Source organism: Podarcis tiliguerta (assembly GCF_965153285.1).
Source record: "Podarcis tiliguerta genome assembly, chromosome: 6".
Lineage (NCBI taxonomy): Eukaryota > Metazoa > Chordata > Lepidosauria > Squamata > Lacertidae > Podarcis > Podarcis tiliguerta.
This window is the reverse complement of record NC_139539.1, coordinates 82235817-82249643: the sequence shown is the minus strand read 5'-3', so window position 1 is coordinate 82249643 and position 13827 is coordinate 82235817.

The window sequence follows — 13827 nt, the reverse complement described above, 5'->3', positions numbered from 1 at the left end:
ATTTTATGAGAGTATATAAATGCTTTTATAAATACAACATAATCAAATAAGGTTTCCCCCTTCCTTTCTGCCATATTTCAAGCACTGATTCACTCACTGCCATATGTTTATACTGAGACAAGCAGAGATGCCTGACAATTGCCAGAGAAGAAATACTTGGAAGTGCCACAAAGGCCGTGTGTACTTCTTCCTTATTTAATGGCACTGCCTTCTCAGAGGTATCACAGGCGAAAGGTGTATTGAGGCAAAGTGCCATGAAAGAGTTTCTGAATGTGCCTGGGGTAAATAGTGATTAATACTGAAACAAGGGAAAATTTCAGGGAGAATGGAACGGAACAGCAACACCACAAATATGTACGGGTATATAAAGGAGTGAACATCAAAAACTCATGCTGATAACAAAGAAACAATGGTGGTTAAAATGAACTTAGCTGAGATGGCAAAACTGACATGTTTGATCAGAGAAAAGTCATTGTTGACATTTATTAACGATTGGAAACCTATCATAGGATTGTTGAATGAAAAAGAAAAAGAAATAATGATATTTGGATTTGAGAATTGAAGATAATGTTTGCTTGTAGAAAGTGGCTTTGTTGGGTGGACAAAGTGAACATTGTTTTTATATAGCAGACAGAAGAAGAATGGGAAGTTATTTACTTTCTGAATCTTATTTTTCTATCTTTCTCTTTTAACATCTTTTCTCTTGTAAACTCTTTTTTTGTTACTTCTTTTTTTCTTTCTCTATCCCTTCCCCCCTCCTTTTTATTTGTTTATTGTATCTAGATCAAAGTCTTAGTTGGATAAAAAAGGGGGGGGGGAAATATTAAGTTTTGTATTTTTCTCTATAAACCTTATGGTTGGACAATCCTATACTTTAAGTCAAGATTCTTAGGGTTACCAGAGATCATTATCTGGCAAAATAATGTCACAATTGCTGCCACAGGCATGGCCAATCCATATCCTCTTTTCCCTTTTACTTTGAAGAAAACCTCAAGAATTTCTATCTATTGAAACATCAGTCTGAAGCATGAATTGAAGACCTGTGATCCTCTGGATGTCCTTACATCACCTCCCTTCATCCCTATCCTATTGGCCATGCTGGCTGGGACTGATTTGAGTTGAATTCCAACAATACCTAGAGCAGGTGTAGACAAACTCGGCCCTCTAGATGTTTTGGGACTACAGCTCCCATCATCCCTAGCTAACAGGACCAGTGGTCAGGGATGGTGCCTTTGCCTGATCTAGAGGGCCAAAAGTTCTCCATCCTTGACCTACAGAATAAAGAAGAGTCTCCAACTAGGGAAAGATGTCCAAATAATGTCCTACTGTTGTGTCTCCTGCTGCCTCCACAGCCCTATATTATCCATATATTAGTGGGAGGCGGTCTGAAGAGGGAAGGGTGCTCTACAGCTGTAGGTTCCACATTTGATTTAGAACCTTGCAGGGTTCTAGAACACAAAAAGGGTTCTAAATCACACAAGGAGCTTACACAGATTGAACAAGCTCCCCTCTTCATGGAACGCATGGGTGGAGGCTGCCAGGGAGCATGGCTGCAAGGATTGGGACCAGTAACATTGGTCCCCCTCATACACATCTAATCTTGTAAGATATAATACCTGAATACAAGCCTAATGAGTCTATGTTTTGGTTATGCTAGGCAGTTAGTCTCTCATCGCCAGCTTCCCCATGCCTGGTTCTAATGGAATCATGCTACCAACATGCAGAATTCAGGTAGGATAAATGGACATAAATCTGACATCAGAAATCACAAGACAGAGAAGCCAGTAGGAGAACATTTCCATCTTCCAGGACATTCAATACAGGATCTCAAAGCCTTATTACAAAAGAATATCAGAAACAGACTTGAAAGAGAAGTTGCTGAATTACAACTTATCACTAAACTGAAAACTATGGAGAGACCTGGTCTTAATATATTGGATATTGGATTCCTGTCTCATTACATATGCTAATCATCTGCATACTATCCCTTGCTTTTTCCTGTTACAAGTAGGTAGCCGTGTTGGTCTGCAGAAGTCAAAACAAAACAAAATAAAATAAATAAAATAAAAAATAAAAAAATCCTTTCAGTAGCACCTTAGAAACCAACTAAGTTAGTTATTGGTATGAGCTTTTGTGTGCATGCACACGTCTTCAGATACACTGCTTTTCCCTGTAGGACTAATTGCAGTCGTTGACAGTCATCAACAGGTTTACCATACCCATTGAGTCAATCACCCATCTCCTACTACCCTCCTGAGAAAAACCCACCCCACCCCACTATATATAAGGGTCTGGTAACTTCTGTTTCAGTGTATCTGAAGAAGTGTGCATGCACATGAAAGCTTAGTTGGTCTCTAAGGTGCTACTGGACAATTTATTTTTATTTTATTTCAACATGCAGAATTGACACTTCAAAGCTCACCCCAAGAATCGAAAATATGCACTTGAACTAAGGGCAGGTGGTGTGTGTGTGTGTGTGTGTGTGCCGTTCTGCTCTAAATGTAGCGAGTACAGCTTCACCTTCACACAATCTGCATTTTTTACTGAAAGTGGTCAAAGAAATGGCCCAATTGAAAACAAGCAGGGAATCCATCCGAAAGTTCTCGGTCAGATGGGCTTTATTACTCTTAATTTGAGCCACCACATCATTTGTATCCAATTTCACTTTTGACTTAATAAGGCAGATGAAAAACGAAAGCAGTTCATTAAACCTTAGCCAGAGGAGGGGAGCAGGTTTGTGCAATGACTCATAGTAGCAGTCACTTCACATAGCTGATTAGCCAGACACCAGGAGGAGGAACATGTATCTAAATTAATTTGGAATAAGAGATCTGTTTGCACTCTGCTGTTGCTGGTTAGTATTGTGGATATCCTGGCATCCCACCCCCACTTAACATCCAGGGTTGCTCACCCACATTGCTAATTGCTGTACTAGAACAAGGATTTTCCTCTTGCCAATTAAATTTTATTTTGTTGGATCCTCCTTCTGTTTATGAGAAACATGTTTTATAGCTTTGAAACTGTGACTTGTGTGTACGGGGGTACCTCCTGTCTCTATATCTGGTGGCAATGACATTATGTAACTGATTTCCATTTGTGGAAAGAGAAAGACTATGAGGAAGGAAATGAACTCCTGAGCAGAAGGGATGGAACACTGCTCATTTGAGTAAAAACTGTCTAAAATATTACTCACTGGCTACTTGTGCAAACCTGAATGTAGAAAGGGCCACTAAGACTTTTAAAAGTGAGTTATTTTAATGGTCTTATGTTAGGAACCACTACACAGGCAGAGCAATCTGTATTACAGGGATGGCAAACCTGTGGCAATTCAGGTGTTGTTGGACTCCAACTCTTGTCACAGCTGCTGCACATTGGATCAACATTTTCTGCACCATGACCCGAATATCTCCTTCCTCATCAGTCACCACCAGCATTTGTGAGGTTAAGAGCTTTTACCCCAACTTCTAGAGCAGGCATAGGCAAACTGGGCCTCCAGATGTTTTGGGACTACAACTCCCATCATCCCTGACCACTGGTCCTGTTAGCTAGGGATGATAGGCATTGTAGTCCCAAAACATCTGGAGGGCCGAGTTTGCCTATGCCTATTCTAGTACCACAGGTACTCTAGAGTTGGAAGGGACCCCAGGGGTCATCTAATTGAGCTCCCTGCAATGCAGAAATCTCAACCAAAGCATCCATGACAAATGGCCATTCAACCTCTGCTTGAAAACTTCCATTGAAGGAGAGTCCACAACCTCCCAATGGAGCCCATTCCACTGTTGAACAGCTCTTACTGTCAAAAAGTTCTTCCTGGTGTTTGGTTGGAATCTCCTTTCTTGTAACTTGAACCCATTGGTTTGGGTTCTAGCTGGAGAAGACAAGCTTCCTCCATCCTCCATGTGACAGCCCTTCAGATATTTGAGGATGGCTCTCATACCTCCTCTCAGTCTCCTCTTTACTTCCATACCCTTTTCTCAACTTACTCTGCAAACACGTCAGTGCCAGTTACGTCCATTTACAGTTTGCTCAGACTATAGGGAGTGGGTGTAAGGGAAGGAGTTAAGAATTTCTAAAATATACAGGAAACAGCTGGCATTAAGTATGGACATGAATCATAATGCCTCCCTTATGTTTACCTGTCTTTAAACAGCCCAATCCTAAACATAGCTACTTGGAAGTAAACCTCACTGAGTTCAATGGGATTTACTTCCTTGCAAGTGTGTTTTGAAATGCAGGATGTGACACCTATTTAGCAATCCATTCACCACAAGCTGAGTTATTAGAGTATCATAGGTATCTCTGAATCTTACAGGATTCTGCTTTCTGGAAATGGCCAAGGAGTTCAGACAGTTGCTGTTTATTCAACATTTATACAGTTGTGTCATTTGCAATGGAAATATGATGTTTTGCCTCTTACTGGAAATCCTTTGCTTATTAGTGAGTGCCCATGAATACCTTTTATCAGGTCATACAGTTCATATTAACTGACGCTAATAGCAAATGCAAATGCAGGAACCAAGCATGTTGCCCTCTTTTATCCAAACATTGTCAGGAAGAGTACTTGAACACCAGATTCAATTGCATTTTCCATTTGCAGCCTTCTTCCTCTCAAGTAAGTTCTCTTATTAAGTGAATCGTTTAAGAGCTACTGAAATCCAACAGCTCTTGAGGTTAACACAGACCATTGCTCTTTGTTATTCTTATGGCTATCACTGAATGGTCTCAGCAATGTACACCCATAAAAGCATAACTATGGCAGCCTGCTTGCTTAACCCTGTGCTTAGCAGCTGGAGACATATTTTCCTCCAGTTAAAAGAGGTCGTGAATTTCACCCTTGCACTTTCAGCATATGGAAAAGTAAAGATTGCCCTCAGAGAAGCTCAGGTCCTGTTTTTCTGTATGAGTCACTGTCCACAGCAGTGTTGCATGCAGAGGGGCAATGGTCAACCTCCTCTGAGATGAGGTACCGTATTTTTCACTCTATTGGACGCACCGGACCATAGGATGCACTGGACCATAGGAGGGGGAGAACAAGATTTCTTTTTCTTTTTCTTGTTCTCCCCCTCTAAGTCAATGTGCATTCTGTGTGTTCAAAGTGCTTTCACCCGAAGTCTCCGGAGCCCAGCGGGAGTTCCCGCTGGGCTCTGGAGGCTTTGGGTTCCTTTCGACCTGCTCTTTGGGGCTGGGAGGGGGAGCACTGCTTTCCCCCACCACCAGCCCCAAAGACCAGGTCGGGGAACAGCGGGAAGGCGGCGCTCCGCCTCCCCGCTGTCCCCTCAGCTTGTGGGGCTGGTGGTGGGGAGAAGCATTGCTTTCCCCACCGCCAGCCTCCAAACCAGGTTGGGTTTGGAGGCTGCTATCCGCAAGCCTTGGGAGCCCAGCGGAAACTCCCGCCGAGCTCCCAAGGCTTGCAGATAGCTTCCTGAAGCCTGGAGAGCGAGAGGGGTCGGTGCACACCGACCCCTCTCGCTCTCCAGACTTCAGCGAAAGCCTGCATTCGCTCCATAGGACGCACACACATTTCCCCTTCATTTTTGGAGGTGGGAAGTGCGTCCTATAGAGCGAAAAATACGGTAATTCCATTGTATCCCTGTACTGGGAGTGATCGAATAAGCATATCACAGTTGTTGTTGAGATGTGTTGGAATTATCTGAACCAATCAGCTATCAGGAGCATACGTTTGTAAATCTGTCCTGCATATGTAAGAAAACTTCATGAAAACCTGAATTGAAATAGTATTTTTGGAACCATTTCCTCTCAAAATACCGTATGCTTTTCTCTCCATACACCTGTATAAATGCATTATATCCATATAAAAAAACCAAGCACCATACCTCAAAACATTTTTAAATGTTTCTGAGCCAACTGCATTTTTAAATTAATTTTTAATTTTATTTTTAATAAAAGATAAAAGAACTACATGCAGTCAGAGAATCATCTCCAAATATTCCACAGAGCTTTGTCAGAGTTTATATGCTAAAATCATCACAACCCTAACGAACACAAAATGATACATAAGAACCTCCATCGCTTGGACTACTGTCCACAACTAAAAAGACATAGTGTATCGGCAGCAGCGTTGATCTGCAGAGCATTGAAATTTTTGGGAAAGTGCAAACTTTTAAATAAATTGGTACCTCAGGTTAAGTACTTAATTCATTCCGGAGGTCCGTCCTTAACCTGAAACTGTTCTTAACCTGAAGCACCACTTTAGCTAATGAGGCCTCCTGCTGCTGCCGCGCCGCTGGAGCCCGATTTCTGTTCTTATCCTGAAGCAAAGTTCTTAACCTGAAGCACTATTTATGGGTTAGTGGAGTGTGTAACCTGAAGCGTATGTAACCTGAAGCGTATATAACCCGAGGTACCACTGTATAACTATGTTCCAATCCACATATTAGTTCAGGAGGCGTGGATCAGGTCAGTTTCTATTAGGATTTGCAAACAATGACTTCCTCAAACATCCTTAGCCAATACACTGAGAATCCTGCATCACCCCAGGAAATTGGCCTCAGTTTCTTTGGTGACACATTATACTACATAAGTATGCATATTAAATACATTTCTATCCAATGTTGGATAGAAGAAGAGCTTGCAGTTTTGGACAAGCAAAGTTGCACAGACCACCACTTTCCAAGTTAAGATGGAATAGTTGGGTTTAAGCAGGTTTAGCCCATTGTTTCCCCATTTAGCTCTAGAGCTCTAAATATAACTTGTCGGGTAACTCCCAATTAACAGCTTGCTGAAAGTGTTTTCTGTTCCCAAGCTTAACTCCAATGATTTCGCTTCATTTCACCTGCGGATTAAGCAGCAAATAACTTAATATTACAATGTGCTATTCACACTGAGCCTTATTGTTGGCTAAGTGTGTGAGTCATCCAATATCACATACATTATGCAACCAAACCAAGACAAGTGTCAATATTTGCCACAAATAAGTTTGTTCCAGGACACAGGGGACAATTTCACAGCTACAGTTGGCTAATATGTCATTCAAGGATCTTGTGTTCTATTTGTAATCATACAGATATAGATGTTGAAAGAGAGAAAGAGAATTATGATCTTTCACTTTATGCAAGACCTACGTGTGTATTTGTCTGTACAGGCGTGCATACACACACACGTATCATAAAAGCCATTTCATGATCTCAGCATAGAGTTTGGGTTTGTCCACACTTCTGCTTGTCTCATGCCTAGAAAGCATAGGTCCCAAGGAAAACCCGCTCTTTAGTGCTAAATCGGAGCAAAATTTCTGTTTGCTCCAATTGAGCACTAAAGAGTGGTTTTCCCTGGGGGAAAGCAGCAAAACAAGAGGAAGTGTGGAGAAGCCCTATGGTAGGCCCAGTTTTTAACTAAGAAGGACATTTCATCTCACCTTACAGCTCAAAATGTGAGCAACATAATTGAATGTTCCTCCATAGCAACAACCCTTTACTTCAGAAGTGGGGAACCTGTGGCCTTCCAGATGTTGTTGGTTTCCAACTCTCATCAGCCCCAACCAGCCCGACCATTGACAGTCCAACAACATCTGGCAAGGCATAGGTCCTCCATCCAGGCCAACCCTTCCCTCAATATATCTCTAGGTGCAGGGAACTTTTGTATCTGGAGGAACATTCAATCAACATGGACCACAACCTGCTGTTTTGAAGTCAGGAAGCTTGACCACGGTTTTATTTTTATTTTTATCATTATCTAAATCAGTATACTGCCCTTCATCTGTAGATCTCTGAGCAGTTCACAACATAAAAATACAATATAAAAAAACACAAAATACACAATAAAAATAAGAGCAAAACCAAACCAATAATCCCCGTTCCCACAACACGTTTAAATGGGTATTGGATGTTAATCAACCAAAGTTTAAATGTGTGTAATGAAGACAACAGGCAAACCTCCTCAGGGAGAGCATTCCACAAATAGTGAGCCACTGCAGAGAAGGTCTGTTCTCATGTTACCATCCTCCAGACCTCTTTTGAAGGAGGCACATGAAGAAGGACCTCAGAGGGTGATATTTTGATGCCTTGCTGAGTACTAGATCTAAAGTGTGGGCTAAGAAGCCCCCTTCTTGATTCCGTATTAATCTCTGCCATGAAGTCAGGACTCAATAGAGTTGAACTAGATCTTACTAGTGTTTGCCAAGGGAGGATATTTGCTGGAGATATTTGCAGGGAGGATGGAAGTTGTCGCCCAACAATAGCTGAAGGGTAAAGATTTCTCATCCCTGCTTGAAATGCTATGATGCAACAAACATCATGGCTGTCATTATGATGGCCAACTGCAGCCAGCAAATTCTCCCTGAAGCATTTTTCTAAGAGCAAGTGAGGGAGCAATAACAGTCATGGAGGCAAACGGTGGACACCTGGCTACAAATGAATTAAGCACTCCAACATACTGATTCTCCCTTGCATGTGGCCCCCCTCTCCATGTCAATAGTATGAGGAAAACATGGCTCTTTGTTCCCCTTGTATCTAACATCCTGTAGTGCCAAACCTTTAGCAAACCAATATTCCCTTGGCTTCAGCCCTCACCCCAAAACTTTAGTGCAGGGATAAGAATACCAGCCAATCTTACAGGTTGATTACCAAGACAATAAGACATGTGAAGTGCTTTGAAACATAATTGTTCAAATGGCTCCTTGGGACACTTTTTGAAAGTGTAACATTTAGATCAGGTGTGTTTAACTTTAGTTTGAAGCACACAAGGTTAGTTGGCTTTGGAGGATGGTAGAAACTTGCCTAAAAGAACAGTGAAGATTGGGAAGAGGGGAACCCAAGCAAATTAACTGCACCAACTGCAGGAACAGACAAAAATCAGATTAGTACAACACAGTAATATCGCCCTACTGGCCTGTCTGCTTGCTTTGACTGATTGCGAGCTAGTAGTACATCAGGTGGCTATAAGGAAATGGTACTTTACTTGAGTTAGCTATTTTTTCCCCTAAGGTAGGATAAATGTGCACATTAGTGATGCTGTTGGTTCTTGTTTGTTCTGGTTTCCATAAGGCAACTTGGTTACTAATAGCACTTCCATTGTGCTCTTAAGATCAGGTGACTCAGTATCATGAAGGCAGATCTTCTCAGCTCAAGGACCTGTTTGCATTAGATGTTTATCATGCTGGAATGCTATTCAAAGTATCTGCAATGCACATCTGTCTAGTGGTACCATCTTTACAGACCCTAAGCAGTGGGGGGTTTTTCTAGGTGCTCTACAGCTAAGCAGCACCAGCCTGCAAGCCATCACAAATTAAGAACATGATAGATTTTCCCACTTTCTGCTTATCAGGCTGCTAAAAAATGTTGAGACTCACACAAATCTGACCTCAGAAATGCATGAGCCTTCTCTGCCTCTCCCATTAGACAAAGAAAAGTTTTTGTAGGGGGTTCTCCAAATGTTTTCCATGTTGCAAAGTAGATTGAGTGAGATATGCTTGGCCAGAAAATGTTCAAAACGTAGAATTCATACAGAGTTGCAGCAACTTCCATGGATAATGAACACAGAAGCAGGGGGATTGAGAGAAGGCCTGTGGCTAAATGCTTGATGAGTCTCTTAATTTATTGCGTAATATTTGCATACTATCCTTCTAAGCAGATTAAGGTGGTGTACCATTTATCCTCACAACAATCCTGGGAGGTCTGTAAAACTGAGATATTGTGACTGGCTCAAAATCACACTCAATGAGCTTCATAGCTAAGTGGAGAACTGAATCCTTGTCTTTGTTGTCAAGGCCCGTTGCTTTGTCCATTACACTATAGGGTCTACCATGGGTGGGGGCTGGGAAAGTTGTAATGCATGGGTAGGCAAACTAAGGCCCGGGGCCTGGATTCGGCCCAATCGCCTTCTAAATCTGGCCCACGGACAGTCCGGGATTCAGCATGTTTTTACATGAATAGAATGTATCCTTTTATTTAAAATGCATCTCTGGGTTATTTGGGGGGCCTGCCTGGTGTTTTTACATGAGTAGGATGTATGCTTTTATTTAAAATGCATCTCTGGGTTATTTGTGGGGCACAGGAATTTGTTCATATTTTTTTCCCCAACATATAGTCCGGCCCCCCACAAGGTCTGAGGGACAGTGGACCGGCCCCCTGCTGAAAAAGTTTGCTGACCCCTGTTGTAAAGGGTGCATTTCACATGTAGAAAGCTGGGTGCTTAAAAGCATCATAACCCTCCTAGGTGGATTACTAGCCTGATGAGTCACCTCCTCGATGGAAACACCCATGTTTTCAATAACTCATCTTCTCATTGACATGAATAAACATCAGAATGAGTTTCTGATGTTCCGTTGTAGTAATTGGATACAATGGGCTGTATCCAATGTTTGTGATTCTAAAAGTGGACTGATTGAAATTAATGGACATGACTAACTTAAGTACATTAATTTCATTGGTTCTACTCTGAGTAGAACTTAGTTGGCTAGAACCCTCTGTACCATCCAGCTATTCCCAAGGCAAAGATGAAAGAAGTGAAAAATATATATGCTGTGTTTAAAATACAACACTTTGGTCATTTCCTGATGACCTGTTTATTAAGCATTCATCCTTTTGTATGCACAAAAATTGTAGGAAGGTTAGGCAACATCAGTGGCGTAGCGTGGGTTGTCAGCACCCGGGGCAAGGCAAGTAATTTGCACCCCCTAATCCGTGGATTTGCGCCCCCTAATCTGTGGATTTGCGCCCCCTAACCCTAGCCCCCAGATGTTGCGCCCGGTGCGGCTGGCCCCCCCTGCACCCCCCACGCTACGCCACTGGGCAACATTGGCTATTTATAGAACATCCATACCTTCCAATGCAAGATCCCCATTACTTTTCCTTATCACAAAAAGTCCAGTTTGGAGGGGTAGCAGGTTTGTTGTGCAAGGGCACTGAATCCGCTTTAATGTGCAACCTGGATTTGCCAGTATTTGACTACTCCAAAATTGTGGAAGGCTGGAAGGACCTCTAAAAACAGACATACACATACTCACAGAGAGAGTTAAAACTTTGAGAAACACAGAGAGAGTTAAAACTTTGAGAAACACAGAGAGAGTTAAAACTTTGAGAAACAAAACGTGCGATTTTAAAGCTACCATTTCTTCTTTTCAGAGTTAATAAATGTGTCAAAAAAATCTTATATGTGTATGAATTGTTTTGTGTGTATATATAGAGAGAGAAGAAGAAAGTGTGTCTACTAAAGCACGTCCACAGAACATGATAGCATGTTTCAACCTCCACAGTGCTAAAAAATAATCGTGCAACTCACCCACCCACCAGCTAGACAGCTCACCTCCTGCCTGTCGTGAAGAGGCAATATAATGAGTCACTGGTATTCCCTTCTGGAAAATCTTTTAAAAGCTGTTGCTAATGCTGTTGAATGAACTAATCATTCCTGCCTTGCAAAAAATTACAGATCTGGCATACTTTTAGGGACGTTCTGAGGAACCAAAAAGAAAATGGTAATGTATTATTATTCACAACATGGAAATAGTTGTGGCTTCAGCACCATAAATAACCCATGTGTGCTACTGTTTCCAAAAGGTTATCCCTGCAGCTTTCAAATAAGGCGAGGACTGAAATAAAATTCAATTAATTACGTTGAAACGCTCGAGTTTCAACAAAACCTCCAGATAAAAACCTGACATGCCAAAGGCTTACACCATCTAAAAGACTTCTACAAAAACAACAAACCCATACCAACCCAAGAAATACAAGACAAAGTAGGGGACATCTAAATACCCTGGCTAGCACACCACCAATTACACACCTTAAACAATCCAGCAGTAAAATCAGCAGCCACTAGGCCCTTGACCACCTTTGAAAACCTTCGCCTGACAGCAGGGGGACATGGCAAAGGGATGGTATTCACAATATACAAAATACTGCTCCAAAATCTCACAAACCCCCTTGATGCAATCCCCCCAAAAAAATAAAAAATGGGAGCATGACATAGGCTATGAAATTAACCCTACCCAATGTGATCTAAACCTCCCTTTAAATCCATCTCAGCACAGAGAAGGGAACTCACTCTGAAACTCAACTCCAGGTGGTACTTAACACCATGGAAACTGGCACTAATGCACCCAGGAACCTCACCAAAATACTGGAGAGGCAGCACTTCCACAGGCACATACCTCCACATGGGGTGGGAATGTCCCAAAATCCAACCCTTCTGGACAGCAGTCCTACAAGAAATATGCAAAATAACTAAACAGATATTAGAACTCACCTCAGAATTGGCCCTACTGAACATCTTCCAAGATGATAATTACCACTCACATTATACAGAGCTTATAACCCACCTACTCTCAGCAGCCAAAAGCCTCATAGCCAGACACTGGAGAGACCTGTCAGGGGTGAACATGGACCAGTGGCACCATATCGTTTGGGAAACAGCCTTACTAGGAAAGCTAACCAATAAGCTGAAACTGACACCGGGACAAATAGAAAAGGATGCCTTCACCCCAGTATGGCTCCCCTTTATCACATACACAGCCCAACAAGACAACAACAAGAACATCTGGCTTACTTAACCCAACATGTCCTCCCCACCTCACAAAGGCAAACAAACATCACTGCACACAACCACAGACAACCAACCATACCCTGGGCCCCTGACCTCTCTCACTACCAAGGAAATATAACAAGCAAATAGAAAAAGAACCTATCTAGTTGAAGCCAACACAAAATCCCACATGTATACTGCAAAAAATATATATTTCTTCTTCCTGACCTTATACTGTACTCAACACTAATGTCTCATAACAAATGTAGCTGATCTGTAGAAAAGACTCTACAACTTGAAAAAAGAGACAAGGCATGTATTTTGTAAACCAATAAAATCCTTAATAAAATAAAATAAAAAAACAGAATGCAAACAACTTGGTTCTTAATATTTCCTATGCTACAAAATATGCCAACCTCTAAACTGGGGGAGATATTGTTATGATTAGCAGGAAGATGTGTAAACACCTTGCAACAAACGAAGAAGATCAGATATTGTCTAACCCCTGTGTAAGCAAATCTGGATGCATGTTCAGAAAACAGGACATCTGGACAAGTCCATCATCTGCAAAGTCCAAAGAAAGTTTTCTTATTTCTTAAGATTGGAAATATTTCTCTCCTTTTGTTTCTTTCTTTGAGCGAAACTGTGGGGGGGAAAACATTTCTAGCAAATACTGATAGCCTCCAGGAGCCTAGATAATACAGCTTTGCCATCAAGCTTGGGGTGTGTGTTTTGTCCTCCTGTCAGACAGCCTTGGCTTAAATCTGTAAGAGAGGGCTCCCCCCCCCCCCAGTTACACCCTCACCCCATGCATTGTAAGATCTTACAGCTGCAAAAAAAAAAAAAAAAAAAGACACTGGATGGGAAGCAAGTTGGGGGAAAGCTGCCTATTGCCTTCTAAGAGTTCAGCTTCACAGGCCCCACGGAACTTAATCACTTTTAAAATAATTACCGAGCAACCGGGACATTCTGTCCTAATAACATCTCATACTTGTTCTCCTCTCCCTGGTGAAATGGAAGAATGGAAAAGATTGCAACCATCACATCCAAATGAATAATGTGAAAAGAAAGAGAGAGAAAACACTGGCAAGGAAAAATGTGGATCTCAGGAATTGGCTATCCTGTTTGGGGGTCAATGGGACTGAAGTAAGGCATTCAAACTAATGCTGGACATTTTAGCATGTTTCATTTCCTGAGCTAAGATCTGCAAAGGTGTGAGGCAAGGGGTTGCTTGAGTTTTGGCAGACCCTAGGAAACCTGATACCCCAGAAGAGATATCTGCCCCCATTGCATATATATATTTGATCACATGAAATGACTTTTTTTAAAAAAAATCAAAATAAAAAAATCAGG